The 17269-nt window shown below is 38.1% G+C and overlaps 1 protein-coding gene across 1 annotated transcript in view; it reads left to right on the forward strand.

The window, feature by feature from the left end:
- Positions 1–17269, forward strand: part of BMPR1B (bone morphogenetic protein receptor type 1B) — a 351886-nt gene that overhangs the window by 151552 nt on the left and 183065 nt on the right. Inside the window, exon 2 of the mRNA XM_053666440.1 lies at positions 1937–2038. The gene's annotated coding sequence lies outside the window, so the exon portion shown is untranslated. The remainder of the gene's footprint in view (positions 1–1936; positions 2039–17269) is intronic.

The following is a 17269-nucleotide window of genomic DNA, read 5'->3' on the forward strand; positions in this document are numbered from 1 at the left end:
TTAAGCATTAGAAACTTGTTGCTGAAGGTGCTAACCTAAACATCAGTGCCAGGATACGACCGAGACTTAATAGACTAATTAATTTGTCTACTGCACCCCTGACCTGGGAATTTCATACAATGGGCTATACTTAAGGAACTGAGAGTCTGGTATCCAAAGTAGAGAAATGCAACTTTGTGTGCTTTATATATCAACATGCAATTAATACTGGGTTCTTTAAGAAAATAGATTTTGAAAATGGAACTTTATTCCATCACATGTTTTGAAAGTACGATACTGCAAGATTCTGTGTGCCTTTTTGTTTTAGTTTTCTTCTTTTCCATTTTATAGCAGCACTAAACAGAACCCTCACATTATTTGATCTGAAGGTGCAGCTGACCTCCAGAGGAGACTAATTATATAGACGACCACAGTTTCTGTATTACCTATCCTAATGCAGCATGTTCTCATGACCACGGTAACTCTTAGAAAAAATAGGAACTTGAAACTTGAATGACATTTTAAAAAGTGTTTGCATTATGAATTCCTGACAGGAGTATTCATGTTTCTTTCAGTAGGAAGATTAGTTTTATTTCCTCTTGTATTCCTTTTCTTGCTTCTCCTTCATTTTGAAGACAGTTTCAATGTACTTCAAGGGCAGTTAACATTTCACTGCCACTGAATTCATGGCAGAGGACAGAAGCTGAACTGAATAAATCTATTCATATTAGCTTGTCAGTGTGAGGGTTATACATCTTTCTGGATCTTGTGGACTCACAACCACGTAAATGCTTTCCTGTTAGGGTTTTATTTTGAACAGAGTTTTGACGATTGGGTTGTTTGCTCATTTGGAAGCGCTCGGGAGACCTTCTGATGCCCGCTGAGCGAGGGCAGGTGCTCTGCTCTGCGGCTGAAGCGGCGGGCGAGGCTGGGTGGCGGGCCCAGCCCCGCGGAGGCTCGGAGTCCAACTGCGCAGTCGCACAGAGTGCGGTAGTTACTCCTTGTTTGAGGTTTCACTTTCCCTGATTTCACTCGTCTGCAGTCAACCGCAGTCTAAAAATATTAAATGAAAAATACTAGAAATAAATAATTCATCATTTTAAATTGAGCACTGTTCCGAGCATCGTGAGGAAACATCTTGCTGTCCCACTGTGGCCCTCCTGGGAGGTGAACCATTTCTTGGTCCGGGGTGTCTGTGCTGTACACACTGTCCTCCTGCTCGTCAGAAGTAGCCGTCTGAGTTATTGGAGAGACTGCATTCATATAACTTTTATTCTGGTGCACTGTTATAGTTGTTCTATTTTATTACTAGTTATGGTTGTTATTCCATTAACTGTGCCCAATGTGTAAATTTAACATTATCACGGGTATGTTTGTATAAAACACCATACTGTGTCATGTGTATTCTGTGACGTCCACTGAGGGTTCTTGGGATGTATACCCTGTGGACAGGGGGACTACTGTAGACACAAAGAGTAATGATACAACTTGAGGCAAGGCTGCTTTTATGCACAAATAAAACAGGGCAAAGGGATAGAAAAGTGACTGGAATGCGGTGAGATGTCTTATTAGCCAAAGTGTTTAGGGAATAGCATTCATGGAGGCTATGTTAGAGCAGAGAACTAGACCGTGAGAGGCCTTTGGGCAGTTGCTGTTCTCATTCAGTTACTGGCAGCCAGTTCACCTGAAGGCCTGTGCAAGATTTCATATGCTTCTCAGAACAGGCACAGTGCATCGACATAAAGGATGCTCTGAGGATATTGTCATTATAAATAAAATAAGTGTTGGCTCATAATTTAAAGAGAAATTGCTTTATCTTTCTAAAGTTATGTTGCTTCCAGTAGTGGAGTGAAAGATTCAGGTTTTGTGTGCTTTTTTGTCTTTGTTTTTGTTAAAATGTAACGTGAGCCTCATATTGAATTTTTTGTACTTATTTATTGTTTCTTTCGTTTTACAGGTTTCAGCGTGGTCAAGAGAGTGACTCTGTGTGATGTGGATGTACCTTGTCTGAATCATCAGGGGCATCGTGTGCCACAAATATCTGCGGTATATTTGTCTGGTTGGTATTCTAAATCGAATCCGATTTGCCATGACAGCACACCTCATGGAAATTAAATCACTGGTATTGGGGAAAAACATAAAGTGATTTTGTGAGTGAGGCAACTCACCATATGTCTAACCGGATCACATAAAAGTTACTTAAAGTGTTCACTCAGTCATTTGAATTCTCTCGGGTGGTGGGGAGAAAGGGTCAGTACTAGTGAAGGCAAGATGTCAGGTGGCATAGAGACCGAACAGAGAGAGTAATTACAGACTTTATTTACTGCCTTCAAATGAATTTTGTTTGTGCCCATTTTCAAAAGAAAACCTGATGAACAGGTATGTTTGCAGCCTTCGCTTTGACAGGTTGGGGGTGGGCAGGAGGGATGGAATTCTGTTACCTGGGAACACTTAGTGTTTGAAAGACAGTCCGAGATCAGTAGCTAGATAAACACACCTTCCAGTTTAGGCTTTAAAATATTATTCTTGACCTGTTTCTTCTTGTTTATACATTGGGAACTGGGGGTTTAAAGATAGAAAAAATAGTTAATTTGTTCTTGAACTAAGACTGGGTTTGACTTTCAGTAAAGATTCATGTTAAATGTTGATGTTGCTCAGAGCCCTTTCTTTGGCTCTTCTTTCTACTCACTCAATTTAATTGTGTTCATCCATATCTATGCTTCCAATGATCATGCTTCCATTCCTACATCTCTTAGATCAGATCTTTATTATTTCTCAGTTATGCTCTAAAATAGCTTCCAAACATCTGTTCACTTTCCCCCTTTCCAAACTGTCTCCCATCTTGTCAGCCAAGGGTATGTCTGATCTTACCACTCTATTTTCAGTGACCTTAGATGCCTCCAAGATTATGTCCTGTGGTGTATAGGGCCCTTCAGCTTCATTAGATCCTTGCCTGATATTCTAATCTTGTCAATACCCTTTCTGCCCCTGTACCTCATAGCCTATGCATTCTTTTTTTCCTAATTTTTTATTTTTTTAGATTTATTTAATTATTGTTCAAGTACAGTTTTCTGTCTTATACTCCCAACCCTGCCCACCCCCCCATGATCCCCACCTCCCTCCCATTCCCCCCCCCCCGCTTTAGTTTTTGTCTATGTGTCCTTTATACTTGTTCCTGTAAATCCTTCCTCTTTTCCCCCTGAAGTTTTCTCCCCTCTGGTCCCTGTCAGCCTGTTCTGTATTTCAGTGTCTTTGGTCATATTTTGCTTGCTCGTTTGTTTTGTTGTTCAGCTTCCTGTTAAAGGTGAGATGATATGGTATTTGTCTTTCACCGCCTGGCGTATTTCACTCAGCATAATGCTTTCCAGTTCTATCCATGCTGTTGCAAAGGGTAGGAGCTCCTTCTTTCTTTCTGCTGCATAGAATTCCATTGTGTATGTGTACCATAGTTTTTTGATCCCTTCATTTACTCATGGGCATCTAGGATGCTTCCAGCTCTTGGCTATTGTAAATTGTGTTGCTATGAACATTGGTCCATACTACCCAAAGCAACTTATAGATTCAATGCAATCCCTATTAAAGTACCAATGGCATATTCCACAGACATAGAACAAACACTTCAAAAATTTATATGGAGCCATAAACAACCCTGAATAGCAGCTGCAATTTTGAGAAAGAAGAACAAGGTAGGAGGGATCACAGTACCTGATACCAAACTGTATTACAAGGCCACAGTAATCAAAACAGCCTGGTACTGGCATAAAAACAGGCACATAGACCAATGGAACAGTACAGAGAGCCCAGAAATAAACCTAAGTCTCTATGGGCAACTAATATTTGACAAAGGGGGCAGTGACATAAAATGGAGTAAAGATGGCCTCTTCAACAAATGGTGTTGGGAGAACTGGACAGCTATGTGCAAAAAAATGAAACTCGAGCACCAGCTTACACCATACACCAAAATAAATTCAAGGTGGATAAAAGACTTAAATATAAGCTGTAACACCATTAAAATTCTAGAGGAGAACATTGGCAGGAAAATCTCAGATATTTCACACAGCAACATTTTTACTGATATGTCCCCTAGAGCAAGGGACATAAAGGAAAGAATAAACAAATGGGATCTCATCAAAATTAAAAGCTTCTGCACAGCTAAAGAAAACAGTATTAAGATAAAAAGAGAAGCAACTGTTTGGGAAAATATATTTGCCAATGATACCTCAGACTTTAATCTCCAGAATATACAAAGAACTTACACAACTCCACTCTAAGAAGACAACCAACCCAATTAAAAAATGGGCAAAGGACTATGCATTCTTTATAGTTTCTCAGTTCCTCTGCTTGCTCATTTATTCATGGTTCTGTTCCTTGGCACTTTCTGTTCCCTGTTTCTTGAATGCCATTCCTACCTCTCGTTTACTTGGGAAATTTTTATTTATCCTTCATCATCCATGATTCTACTTAAGGTTTAATTTTTTTCTGTGATTTTTGTCTTGGCAGAGGTAGGTACTTCCATTCTCTCCTCCCATAAGCCCTGAATATACCACCGATTTGATTCTCCGTGCACACCATGAAGTGTGTCTGTGGTTCTCTTACAGTGCTCAGGAAACCCTTCGTGGGGAGACACCGCCTTCTGCTTCCCTCATTATCCCCAGCCCTCAGCATGTTACCTAGTAGGAATTCAATTGTCAGGAGTTGAATGAGTAAATTAGTACCTGCTTTGTATTTATAATGGCAGGAAAAATGTAAGTGTGTTTTAGTTCCTCTCCTCAATAAGGTTACAAATTTATTTGGTGGACAAGACTTAAACACATGAAATAATTCGGGAACACAAGATAAAGCATAGCATACAAATGAATTATTTATATATTAAAAGTTTAGTAGATACACATACATATACACTCATACAGGTACACACATACCTGCATGTGCCAGTGTAGGAAGAGCAAAGGTCAAGTTTAAGTATGACAGACGCTTCATGAGCTAGATAAGAATTTAATGGAATAGTGAGGGAGTATACCTTATTAAGTCGTAGATAGTTTGTACAGGTTTAGCATACAGGCAACGTTGATCGTTTTTATCTGTAAACAACGAAAAATCAAGCAGGAGAAATTGGAACAAGGAATGAAAGTTGAGGTTGATTCTGGGTATACGTTGGAAAGAGATTAATCCATATATGGTGAAATCTGTATAATTAAGAATAATTATATTCTGAATAATTAAGTTCTACATCTAGATGTCCAAGTAGGAAGTGGAATGATTGGCAATTAGAAGAATCTTGTAGTGACAGTAAGGTAAGACTTCTCTTTGGGCTTTAAACAGTAGTGGTAAACAGTATTTATTGGAATTGAAGATATTATAACTACAACACTGTTCGCCCTTGTGGGGAAAATGAAAATCAGGAATAAAAGCAAAACAAGCCAGAGTCATGTTTGCAGTTGAAGAGTGAGAAGGGTTTATATTGTATTGGGCATGATTGCCTGATGGAAAAGAAACCATTTTCATGGGAGTCAAAGAAGAGAAAACCAGTTGGAGTGAGTAGCAAGTTCACAAACAGAGCAAGGAATTAAATATGAAAGGCTGAAGTAACAAAGGCTGAAATCTGTAGCCACAATATGCACCTATACCTTTCTCATTTACGTATTGGTTCCCAGGGTGCATTGAACATAATGCTGACTCAGTCTAGGATATGTGAGGCAGAAGGAAAATTTAGGAAACTTGTATCCCTGTTGTTCACATTGGACCCCACAGTCCAGAGCCTGTCATCTCCTTTGCACTTCCTGTAGTCTTCTTGTGTCTGTTTTGTATGCGGTGTCCAGAGTTTTAGCTGTGCTAATGGGAGAAATAGAAACAAGTGCTTATACTCCATCTCAGTCCAAATCACTTTGATTTTAAAAAAATTTTTACTGTATTTTTTTCCATTACCATTTATTCCCCTATAACCTCCTACCTCCTGCCTTCACCACACTGTTCTGCATGTCCATGAGTCCTTTTTCCTTTTAAAAGTTCCTTTTTGGTCCTCAGAATTTAGGATTAGAGCATGTTCAAGCTTTGCAAATGTAGGGAGATAGTAGCTTTGAGATACTGTGGACTCTGCGGCATGACAGAAACTAACTAGATTAATAGCTACATCTGCCACATACTAAAGCCACTTTAAAAGCCCATAATTTTCACAATACCCTAGTTCTAGACAACCCCATTTGGAAGGAAAATTAGGGCAGAGGCAGGTTTTTGAGCTTTGCCCAACACCCCAATCTGGTTCTATAATCCGAACTTTTAATCACTGTGTCCTCTCTATCATTGGAGGAGTAAGAAAAAAAACTTAGGTCTCTGCCATCCTAAATTGGGAATCACCAACTTTCAACAAATGATTAAGGAAATTGATGATGGAACCAGATGCTTAAAGTGATGGATTCTTAAAAGAATTCTGTATGTGAGCCAAAGAGAACTATAACTACCAATTTAAATTTTCCCCACATTTCTCCTTTGCTCTAGAATTAATTTCACAGCTTCTATAATTAAGGGGTAATCCAATACTATGAGTTCAATACTAGGGTAATAACTAAACTCTTTAACATGAAATTAATAGTTCTTGACAATATGGTGGTTTGTGATATTATTAGGTTGTCATGAAAATTTTAAAGTTATAATTTGAAAGTGGGTTTGAGTGCCCATTGTATTTGCATATTTGGAAATTTTACTAGATAAATGCTGTATGAATTTTTGCTTGATTTTGTCAAGTTTGTAAAATTCATGAACTTTGTTATTTAAAGTCAGGTCCAAAGGACACTCCTAAGTAACATTTAATATCTAGCCATATCTTTCTTATTTTCTCATAAATCCTTGATACAAGCAATCAGGTGGAGGTGGTATATTACTAATACAATTTTATTATATGTAGTAAAACATCTCAGTTGTTATTTTACAGGTTTTCTGGTTAATGATTGTGTTTTTTGATTTTCATTGGTTGGTGTAATTTTTTCCAGATACTGCCTAGGAAGATGTCTTGTTCTCATTTGAGACATTTTAAAGCAAAAGTCATTTTAGGGCACCTCTGCCACAATTGAAGGAAGCCAACACTCATGAAATTACCTGGCAAATTTGAACAGTATGCTAGTTAGTGTGGTCAATGCTTTAACATGAATTGTTTGTCTTGAATCAGGTACTGTTTACAAGTTAATCTGATACTACTCCCTCCCCATTTTTTGGGGGGGGTCCTAGGAACTGGGCCCACAATACTAATGCATTTGTGGTATTATGATGATGATATAAAAATCAAACATTTGTGAAATAACAGGGCAGAAATTGTTTAAGATACAATTAGACACTGGATCTGTTTATTTTTTTTCCATCTGACTTTTTATAAATTGAGGCTTTTGAAATACTGCTTCTGAGATTCTCACCGGGCCATAGTCTCTGCAGATAGAAATTTCTGTAGTCTTACGAGAACTTTGTTTTTAAGGATTCTTTTTTGTCTCTATCACAATTGTTGAACATGTGAAGAAATAGCATTGACCAAGTTGCACAATACATTCAGGCTGCCATAATAGGAGACTGCTAGAGTGCTAGTTCATTTAGATTATTATTCAGTTCAGCAGTTTTTTTCCTCTTTTATCACATTGTCAGCTATGCACTAAGGCCACCGTCATGACACTGAATTTGTTCCTCTCCTTTATGCTGAATTGCCTACATTTCCTAGTTCTGCTACTTTGTTCTCTGTTGATCTCCAGAATTCACCCCTCCAGTTCATTCTCACTTTCACAGTCCTCACCCTTGAGTGACCGGTGTGTGGCACAGACTTTTAACTGATATCTGTTTCTGATCTTTCCAGCTCCCTGAGAAAAATGTTGCTCCGAATTTCGAGGTACATGGTGTAGTTGTATTCTAATGCTGCATAAAAGGCTTATTGATTGGTTTGAAGTGAATTATTAGAGGTAGAAAGTCAGATACTTTATTTGACTGTTGGGTCTTTTAATGATGAAACCATATACATATTTTTTTTTTGGTTTGGTGATAAATCCTGTGAAATTCAACTAGGTTTTTTCTTTATGCACCTTCTATGCTTTAGTTGTAAAACATGAACCCTGACTCTCCTATAGGTGATAAAAGAGGAAAAAAACTGGTAACTTAACTCTGAGTGAGTAAACATGTAGTAGTGCAGAACTGTAAAGGCAAAATTAGTATTTTCTTTATAGGTATTTTCTATGTTTATTTGTAAAATATATTTAGACATTTTAAAAGATAAACATTATTAAGAAAGCAGGTATAAGGGCAACAGAAACAAATCAAAGTAAAAGTTAGCATTTTTATAGAACTTTTTCACATGTCTGTGAGATTGTCGAATTGGTGACCATTCATTTTGGGAGCTTATTTTTCAACGGGCTGTTCTGTGTTTTCAAGGAGAAAACCAAAATGCTAACCTAATTCTAGTTTGCTGCTTTTTCATCAAAGTCTTTCAATGAACTTAAAGTTGTTGATGCTGAAAGTGTGCAGTGAAGGCTGTGTGAACAGCCCTTGACTTCTATTGTTCTGTGTTTCAAGTATCATTCATCCATTTCCAACAGGTGTTCTGCCAGCTGTGCCCAAAACGTTTCAAATGATTTAGGATCTGTTTCCACACTTACCTTGTATTGTGGCTATTTACTGTAAAAGGAGTTCTCTGATGACACGGTTTTTTTGGCAGAGCAAAAGAGCAGCAGACAGACAAGGGAGTCGAATGGGAGGTGGACCTACATGTTGTTACTGCGTCCAAAAAAGGGAGCAGTGTGGGCGCGGGGATTGTTTGGTGTGTAGCTCTGGTGCTGATAAATGGATTTCTCCTTTAATCTTGTATATTTTGGCACGCATATTTATGTTGTGGCAAGAAGGAATTTAAATGGAGTCAGGATAATTTTATTTTCACAGCTGCTTGAAGATACGATGTAAGAGTTTGAATTCCCTGAAATTTTAGAGGTAGGTGGCTTATTAAAATGGAAGGAAGGATCTCTTATATTTTGCCTCCCCAATGAAAAGCGAAAATTCAATAAGGCTTTTCTATCTGAAAAATAACCTGGCTAGTGATCATATGATTGGGAACATATAAGAAGTTTTATTTCTATATCACATTTTTTCAAGATATTAAACAAGCTTTAAAACTTCTGAGTATTTACATATTCCATGCTACTGGGATTAAACTATTCTTTGTTTACTTATTATTCATCCATCTCAATAGGCAGTAAGTTAAGCAAAGCCGTTTCTCATGGTGATAAGTAGAGTTTACTTCAGCTATAAATGATCATGGTCAAAACATCTCATTTTCAAACTGTAGTTATTTGTAACAGATACCATGTTTAAATGTCATCTTATAGCTGATATCAAATTTAACTATTACTGTTGTTTTATAGCATACCATTATTGGATTGAATTCTAGCCTCAGAGCACTGCTCCAAATATAAGCAGGTGTTAGGAAATGTTGCCTCATATTTGCAGGCATAAGATACAGTATGTCCATGCTGATAACGTGGTCTTACTTGCAACAGTGAAAATATGTTTACATTTAATGGACAGAATACAACTGATCAGGAACCCTAGGGAATTATCTAGTACTTTCTTCACTTATATACAGGACTCCATTGTAAAACTGCTATGATCTAAGGCACTGCAATACCCTCAGTCTCTAAGCCTTTCAGTATTGAATTCTGACTTTTCCTGTTTACTAGAATATTAAAACAACCAGACCTCTCCATTCCAAAGAATATGCTAGTATATGTGGCCTAGCAAGGCGGTGTGAAAAGCTGGCACTGGAGTCAGGCAGCCTGGAGGTGAATTCTTGCTCCATTCACTACTTGTGTGATAACGGGTATGCAACTTGACTTGTTTGCTCTTCCATGTCTTTACCTCTGAATGAAGATGACAACAGTACCTACTACACAGGTTTGCTTGAGGGCTAAGTGAATTAATGTGTGCACAGTGCTTACATTGAGCACACATTGAGAGAGCCTTGCATTGAGCAAGTACAGTTTAGCTGTCATCACTCCGATACTTGGTCCTCCTGTCCCTCATGACTTGTAGGTTGAGAAATACTGCATGGAAAAGTGGAACTTCATATTAAGGTTAAGGAAACTAAAATTGAATGTCATCCAATGATTCTTTCAAGATTAAACAATTAGTAGCAGATTTTGGATCGGTAGTAGAATTTAGGACTTTTTCAATGTCTTGCATCTGTTCTGTTTTTATCTTCAGCTTTCAAATAATGTTAATTGTTATAATTTACATATTCGATGTTCAGAATTTCTTTTTCTCTAATTTGGGATATCCCTGTGGTCTAAGGTATTGCAGTATCCAAATGTGTAGAGTGGAAACTGTAATATTCATGCTTTTCTAAAATCACTTTAAAAATTTTCACTTGGAAAACAGTTGGTATGTTTAGTTGTAAAATAACACCAAATTGAGGAAACCAGACCCTCCTTCCATATCTCCTCTTCAATCTCTGCCAGAGTGTGAGACTACGTAACATTCTGTACCATTTTCCATACATAGGTGAGCTCTTAAAATTAATTTCTTTGCACTTATTTGAAGACCAGGATTCAATCTGTTGTGCTTTCTATGTAAATATATATGATGAGTAAAGGGAGATAGTTTTATTAGTTTAGATGAAATTGTACAGTTTCCATCAAGGGCCCAATGATTTATACTGTACTTTTTGAAAAGCTTTGTGATTCACAGCAGTGTATCAGACAGTGAGATGGTAATGTTGTGTTGTTCCAGTGGTAAGTGAGGCTTCCTGAAGGCAGAATTAGGAAGAAGCCCTAATTACTTCCCCTCTGCGATTCATTTAATGACCTTTTTGTCTTATTGTAGTACTGCCATAATGTTTCTGGTGCAACCTGTATACCTGCATTGACTGGAGAGATTGAATAGCTTGTCTGTCTGGGGCGTGTAATACGGTCCAGCCTTTTTCCATGACATCATTATTATAACAGACTTCTTGGAGAATATGAACAGCAGCTGTGTACTTCTGTGAGTTTTACATTATGAACCCTAACAACTTTTCAGGGCTGTACAAGTGATAAAGCAGCTTGATGCTCAACAAGTGAAGCCAGACTCTGAACTGTGAAACTGTTAACAGACGGAGCAGTGACATGGGACCCGTGGGTAGAATGTTTCGTAACCCAGCAAGGGGTACAGGGGGACTGTCATTTAGCACATTGGCCGAAAGGTTTTCTGTATCTCTTTTTTAGTATAACTTCAGAGAATCAATGTAGAATTACAATTTTGTCAATAGATGTAGCATATCTTCAGTTGAATTTATTTTGAAATTTTATCAGATTTTCCAGGATATCAGTATGTTATTGTCCAGCCTTCAAATAGAAAAACAAGAATAATTCTTTCTTGAAGATCAAAGGTAAAAATGCTTATTCTTACATAAAAGTAAGAATCTAATCTAATATGATGATGGGAAAAATTTCTTGATTAAGGACCTATGGATTATTTACATGTAAGAAAAAATATATATCTATTTCTAATCTATATAATAGTAAAGCAAAAATAACTCAATATGCCAGAGAAATTTATTTAACTGTTCAGGTCTACCTGAAAAGTTAGTTCTTTACATATTGTGACTCATTTGACATTTTCTTCTTTCTTAAATCCTCACCCTAAAGATGTATTTATTGATGGGAGACAGAGAGACAGAAAAGAGAAAGAGAGAGAGAGACATACAGACAGACAGACATCAACATGAGAGAGAAACATCGGTCAGTTGCCTCCTGTACGTGCTCTGACCAGGATCAAATGCACAACCTTTTGGTATATGGGCTAACACTCCAACCAGCTGAGCTACCTGGCCAAGGCAGACTTTTCTTCTTGAATTATAATTTATTACTGTGATTTGCAGTGACAAACTATAAGCCTTCCATGTGTCAATTTTCTGTAGTTAACCCAGTAACTTTGATAAAATGTCTTTTCCTGAAGTATTTAAAATTCTGCAGAGTGTTGTATTTTTTATCCCCACCCAAGACTTATTTTTCCATTGCTTTCAGAGAGAGAGAAAGGGGGAGAGAGAAACATCAATGCAAAAGACAAGTATCGATTGGTTGCCGCTGATACTTACCTGGAGTGGGTATCGTAGCATCCTGACCCAGATGGTGGATCAGGGATTGAATCCACAATGTAGGCAAATGCCCTGACTGGGAATCGGGGCACACTTTTTGGTTCCCAGGGATGCTCCAACCAACTGAACCACATTGGCCCGGGTTCTGCAGAGGATTTTAAACAAGAAGTCAAAATTCCTGAGATGGGAAAACTTTTTACAAGAATTTAAAAAATAATTTCCTATTTCATTATAAATCTAGACTTTTAGAATATCTGCAATCTTACAAATATTTATGCACTGTCCTTGACAACAGTAATGAGTATTGCCATGAACCATTAATGATTATATTTATCACTTTGAATCTTAATACATTTTAATACATAGATAAGCTCTTATAATTAATAATATATTACTGATTTGCAGTAACAAGCTGTAATTTTTAAGATTTTTATTATCATTACTTTTTTTGAATGAAGATTAGTTCCTTCCCATTTAGCATTATAAGAAGACAAAATGTTGATTTTTCTTTTTTAGATTCCCAGTGAAAATAGAAATTGTTTGTAGTTTAAAAAAATATCAGGTCTTGCCCTGAACCATGTGACCCAGTTGGGCATCACCCCATAAAGCGAAAGGCCGCTGGTTCATTTCCTTGTCAGAACACATACCTGAGCTGTGGGTTCAGCTCCTGCTTGGGGTGCATGCAAGAGGCAACCGATCAATGTTTCTCTCCCACAACGATGTTTTTCTCCCTCTCCTTCCCCCTCCTTTCCCCTATCTCTATAAATAAATAAAATCTTTTTAGAAATATCAAACCCTGAATTCGTCAGGGAATAGTAATTCTAAGCTTCTACAATTTTCCCATTGTTTTTGTACTTCACTTAGTTTGAAATTAGGGTTTATGGGTGAGGCATATAATATCCTAGAGAAAAATAGCTCTGGGGAAAACCCTTACCAAAGGCACAGGAGCAACTTTGAAATACGCTACATACAGTGGAACTTTTAGTGGCAAGAATGGGCCCAGTGTAGTACATGTTGTTAAGAATAGCCCAGAATTATGAATTATGAATAAATTATGAGTTCGTGTTTAGCCCCAATCACTAAATTACTTTATCCAGTCAAGCAAAAGGCCAACCTTAAATAAATATGCTGTTTCTTTCAAATGCTATATTTTGAGATTAAAACTCATAGTTTATATCATGATATTCAGAAGGGCAAATTCAAGTGGAAGACCTGATATTAGTAGAAAAGATGTGAAGTTGTCATCTTTGTGTTCTTATCATTGAATTTAGATTGATTATCAGTCAACATGTAGAGATTTAATGGTATGTATTTGAATACGTCTGGAAAGGAATTCTGAACACAGCCATTTTGTTTACTCTTTTAAACAAGTGATGTTTTTTAGTTCATAAAATTTCAGCTGTACCTACTAGGTTGGCTTAACAGTTCTTACACGCTTGTCTTGTAGGGACGGGAGCTTTATCTAACTGGATAAAGTGAGATTTGCTAGTGAAAGACTGCTTCTGAGTATTAGTATGGAGTGAGCCCATCTTACAGAATAGTCACGCTTCTTCCCAAATGCCTGCTTGTCTGCATCTTTGAGCTAATTAGTGACTGTCTTTTATGTGTATTAATCTTTTTTGTATTAGATTATAAAGTCTTTGAGGGTTGGAGCATTTCTTCACTAGTAAACCCTGTCCCCTCACGATTGGGATCAGACCAGCTGTTCAATACACGTGTGTTCACTAAAGCAATATGCTTTTTAGCTAGCTAGGATTGGGGGGTCAGGTCACACACCTCGTGGGGTAGGACCAGCTGGAGAAGTAGCCGAGGATGGTGCAGCAGTAAGATTGAATTTTCTGGCTTGTCTTGGCTCCTTTAGCACCCATCTTTGCAATTTCATTTTATTCCCACGCAGAGGCCTCCTCTGGCCTGCACCCTTTCTGGCTATTCATGGCTTTAGCCCTGAATTCCAATTTCCCTAACAATATTTCTCTTCTAATACTCACAAATTCAGATGATACTACAGGATGCCCTTGAACAACATCATTTCATTCAATGACGCTTTAGTATAATGTTGATCAGGAAAAAAAAAATCAGTTTCCAGCTGGGGACACTGTCTGGGTGGAGTTTCCACGTTCTCCCCGTGTCTGCATGGGTTTTCTGTGGGAAATCCAGTTCCCTCCCACATCCCAAAGATGTGCGTGTGCAAGGTGAGTGTCACTGTAGTCCCAGTCTGTGTGGGTGTGGGTGTGAGTGTGCCCTGAGCTGTCAGGATAGACTCTGGCCACACTTGACCCTGAATTGGAATCAGTGGGTTGGAAAAGAATGATCTTACTTGTTTTATTTTTACCTTTCTTAAATGTATGTGTAACTTGCATTTACCCCAATGCTTAATATTAGAACTATGTTTGGTCTTTATTTAGAAGTTTGGAGATGGTTTTGTGATCAGAAATAAGACGTAGGAACTTAACTCTTGTTTATATCAATTAGCCTGTGGTAAAATCAGCTTCATTTTGGGTCATTTTGCTTCTAGTCTCAGTTTCCAAGGACCTATCAGGGACACTGAGGACTTACTCCACTGGATTTTCTACGACTTGCTGCAACCTATGGACTGCCATTATGTGTTCGGTACTTCATTTTATATGAAGATTCATTTAATTCTAACAGTCCTGTGGGACAAGCATTTTACATGTGGACACAAGTAACCTGTGCAGGGATGCACGCCAGCCAGGGTCCGACCAGGACTTTCTGACTCCAGACCGCTGCCCATAGCCTCTTCCTGGTCACAGCCGATTTCTCCCATCAAACCTGGTCCCTTGCATTTCTCTGTTTAAATCCTACTACAATGCCTTTGATCATACCAGGTGGTATTTTTTTTTACAGTAATACAACCAGAATCATTCCGAAAGGTCCTAGAAAAACAAGCATGTGGGAGAAATATGGAAGACGTGCCAGAGGTAGTGCTAGAGAGAAAGCAGGAGAAACGTTCACAGCGCCTTCGCTCTCTGACTGCGGCTTCTCCGGTATTTAGCATAAAACCAGTATTTCTGCCTAAAACTAAACAGCTAAGTAGGACTTTTGGGGTAACTGAGCCTTCTCATTCAGATAGAAGCTAAACACAAAGAAATTGGTAATGAACGAGGGACATAAATAGATATGGCTTTATAGTTCCTATTCTTGAGGAGCTCAGGACCTAATTTATTTAAATTATTTTTTAATTTTTTAAATTTATTTTATTCATTTAAAAAAGTATTTTATCGATTCATTTTTGGATAGAGGGGCAGGGAGAGAGAAAGAGAGGGAGAGAGATATCAATGTGTGGTTGCCTCTCACGCGCCCCCTACTGGAGACCTGGCCTGCAGCCCAGGCATGTGCCCTGACTGGGGATCAAACCAATCTTTGGTTCTCAGGCCAGCGCTCAATCTGCTGAGCCACACCATCCAGGACTATTTGAATTTTGTTTTTATTAATTGATCCGAGAGAGGAAGGAAGAAGGGGGAAGACAGAGAGACATCGATTTGTTGTTCCATTTATTTGTGCATTCATTGTTTTGATTCATATGAGCTCTGACAGAGGATTGAACCTGCAACCTTGGCACATTTGGGCGACACTCTAACCCACCGTGTTACCCAGCCAGGCCTCAGGACATTTATTTTAAGAGTTTATACAACTCGAGGTCCTTCTTAGTCAGCCATATGACCATGGTCAACTTCTGAGCTTAAATGTCATTTACTTGTAAAATGGAGACTGTGTAATTCCATATTCATGCTACACAACAGAATCTTCTGCCCCTCCCCACACACATTTTAAAAAAACTACAGGTGTCTAGGTTTCTGCTTAAGTTTGCTAAATTACAGTCTCTGCCTGGGCTTGTGTAGATGTGGGGAGATGAGGCTGGAGTGAGGAGGTAGTGAAGCATGCTTTGCTGAGGAGTGTGGGCGCTGATTTGTAGTGGGTAGGGAGGCAGTGAATGTTTTTAGGAAGTTCATTGATGTCCTCTGACAGCCGTGGATGAAGGTAGGCAAAATGTATGCTATCAGAGAGGTACTTGAACATGTATTTTCTGAAATGTATAACTTAGATGAAATGTATTTGTTAATACATTCTCTGAAAAGAATAAAAGTTGAAGTCAGTTATGAGACTAGATTTTCTTTTTATGGATGGATTTATATTTCTAATTTGTTTGCAAATGAAAATCATTCGAGAATGCTTATTGTGTGCCAGACACAAATTATGTTCCCTCCCTCAGAGAAAATAATTTAATCTTACTGAATGGCTGCCTACATGTGGAATGATTGAAATAGTTATTTGAATCAGATGAAGAAGGCTAGCTTCTTAGAACCTTTTAATTGCTAGAAAAGATATGTGTTAATTTTCTCTGTCTCACATTTATATATTTCTCTTACATATGAACATATAAATGCAACAGTAATTTTTAAAAATCACAACTGTCTTAACTTTTTAAAAGGAAGGGCATTTGGTTTCCTTATCAGGTGCAGAAGAATGTGCCACAGTCTACATGATACCACTTCTGGAGCTGTTTTTGGTCTAGTTTCCAGTGACTCCTGTGTGTGTGTTTGGAACACACTGCGTTTATTTTCCAGAAGTTTTGCTATGGGGAGCAAACAAATCTCATGTAGACTTTGGTTGTAGTATTTGCCATTAAATTTCTTTCACCATTGCTGTTAAAATATTAGTTGAGGTTCTCCTTATGAAACATGTTTTTACCGTCGGCTGGAGGCATCCGAAGCTGGTCTGTGCTGTGAGCAGGCCACAGAGCAGAGCCCGGCTGTGGGCTTTCGGTGAGGTCTGCTTGGAAGGGCCAGAGAGCCCAGGGATAAACCTGCTCACTCAGACTGATGAACGTTTTACCGAACTGATTGATACTTAGAGCCTCGAGATGGGATGGTTTGTTTAGTGGAAAGAAAAGCAGTTTTGGATTTGTACTCATGTCTCTGAGAGGATTCCAGGTCGCCAGACCTTCCCCTTCACAAGTTTCTTCAGTAGATTTCTTAACCCAGACTCTCTTTTCTCATCTACAAAAATGGCTGTATTTATTCCTGTCAGATGCAGTTGCTGAAAAAAGAGTGTCAAATTTAATAGTCTTTTAACATTTTTGTATTTTTCAATGACCATTGACATTTAATATTATATTAGTTTTAGGGGTACAGCATAGTAGTTGGACATTTACGTAACTTATAAAATGATCCCCTGATA

This window comes from Artibeus jamaicensis, unplaced genomic scaffold (assembly GCF_021234435.1).
Source record: "Artibeus jamaicensis isolate MK-2021 breed Jamaican fruit bat unplaced genomic scaffold, CSHL_Jam_final contig_452, whole genome shotgun sequence".
Taxonomy (NCBI): Eukaryota; Metazoa; Chordata; class Mammalia; order Chiroptera; family Phyllostomidae; genus Artibeus; species Artibeus jamaicensis.